The sequence below is a fragment of the Galeopterus variegatus genome, unplaced genomic scaffold (assembly GCF_000696425.1).
Source record: "Galeopterus variegatus unplaced genomic scaffold, G_variegatus-3.0.2 Scaffold2696, whole genome shotgun sequence".
Lineage (NCBI taxonomy): Eukaryota > Metazoa > Chordata > Mammalia > Dermoptera > Cynocephalidae > Galeopterus > Galeopterus variegatus.
Window position 1 is genome coordinate 48968 of NW_007728807.1, and position 2408 is coordinate 51375.

Below are 2408 nucleotides of genomic sequence, written 5' to 3' on the forward strand. Positions count from 1 at the left end.
AGCCTTCATCCTCATGGGAGGACACAGTGTTCAAGGTGCCATCTTGGAAGCAAAGACCGGGGCCCTCACCAGACACTGAACCTATTAGGGCCTTAAGTTTGGACTTTCCAGCCACCAGAACTGTGAGGAGATAAATTTCTCTTCTTTATAAATTACCTAGTCTGTGGCATTTTGTTATAGCAGCACGAATGGACTGAGACAGATGGACAAAGATATAACATGCTAACACTAAGAAAGCAGGAGTAGTTATATTAAAGTCAGACAGAGCAGATTTCAAAACAAGGAAAGTTATTAGGGAGAAAGGGGGCATTACATAATAATAAAGGGGTCAATTCTCCAAGAAACCTAAGGATCTTTAACGTGTATGTACCTAACAACAGAGCACCAAAATATGTGACGCAAAAACTGATAGATGTATAAGGAGAAATAGATGAACCCACCGTTATAGTTGGAGACGTCAGCACCCCTCTATCAGAAATGGACAGATTCAGTAGGCAGAAAATCAGTAAGTATGTAACTGAACTCAGTATCACCATTAATAAACTGAATATAATCAGCACCTATAGACGGTTTCATCCAACAACTGTAGAATACACATTCTTCTCAAGCTCACATGAATCATTCACCAAGACAGACCACATTTTGGGCCATAAAACACACCTTAACAAATTTAAAAGAGAAATAATACAAGGTCTGTTCTCAGATTACAATGGGTTTAAACTAGAAATCGCTAACAGAAAGATAACTGGGAAATCCAAAAGTACATGGAGATTAAACAACACCTTTCTAAATGACACATGGGTCAAAGAAGAAATCTCAAGAGAAATTTTAAAATATTTTGAACTAAATGAAAAAAAAACTTGCCAAAATTTGTGGAATGCAAAAATAAAAAAAACACAGGGGGGAAGGCCAGCCAGTTTAGCTCATTTGTTCAGATCCCTGTACTGGCCAGCTACCAAAAAAAAAAAAAAAAAAGAGATTTGCAGTGAAAGCAGTGCTTAGAAAGAAATTTATAGCATTGAATGCATGTATTAGGAAAGGAAAGCTCTAAAACCAACCATCTAAGCTTCAACCTTAGGAAACTAGAAAAAGAAAACTAAATTAAATCCAAAGTAAGCAGAAGAAAATAATAAAAGATTAGAGCGGAAATCTATGAAATTGAAAGCAGGAAATGAATAAAGAAAATCAGTGAAAAAGAAAGCCAGTTCTTTGAAAAGATCAATAAAATTGATAAGACTCTAATCAGGCTAACTAAAAAAAAAAAAAAGAGAGAACACAAATTACTAATATCAGAAGTGAAAGATGGAACATCACTACAGATCCCATGGACTTTAAAAGGATCATAAAGGAATACTATGAACAACTTTATGCTTACAAATTTGATAATCTGGAAGATAGACTGATTCCTTGAAAGACACAATCTGCCAAAATTTACACAAGAAGGAACAGACCATCTGAATGGGTCTATATCTAGTAAAGAAATTGAATCAATAATTCATAACCTTCTGAAACAAAAGGCACCAGGCCCAGGTGATTTTATTGGTGAATTCTACCAAACATTTAAGGAAGAAATTATACCAATGCTGTACAATCTCTTTCAGAAGATAGCAACAGAGGGAATACTTCCTAACTCATTCTACAAGGCCAGTATCACCCTAATACCAAAAACAGACAAAGACATTACAAGGAAAGAAAACTACAGACCATTATCTCTTATAAACATAGATGCAGAAATCCTCAACAAACTATTAACAAATTGAATCCAACGATGTATGAAAATAATTATACACCACAACCAAGTGGGATTTATCCCAGGTATGCAAGGCTGGTTCAACACTGGAAATCAATTAGTGTAATTCATCACCTCAACAGGCTAAAGAAGGGAAATCACATGATCATATCAATAGATGGAAAAAAAGCATTTGACAAAATCCAACAGCCGTTCATGATTTTAAAACAAAACCCAAAATACTCTCAGTAAACTAGGAATAGAGGGGGAACTTTCACAACTTAATAAAGAATATCTACAAAACATCTACAGCTAACATCATAGTTAATGGTGAGAAACTAGAAACTTTCCACCAAGAACAGGAGCAAGGCAAGGATGTCCCCTCTTACCACTGTCTCTTTGTTTGTTTGTTTGTTTCTGTTTTGGCAGCTGGCTGGTGCAGGGATCAAACCCTGGACCTTGGTGTCATCAGCACCATGCTCTAACCAACTGAGCTAACTGGGAAGCCCACCACTGCTTTTCAACATCACACCACAAGTACCAACTAATGCAATAAGGAAAGGGAAAAAAAGGTATACAAAATGGAAAGAAAGAAATAAAACTGTCTCTGTTCACTGATAACATGATTGTGTAAAAAATCTGAAAGAATCAAGAAAAAAATGCTTGGAAGTAAGAAGTG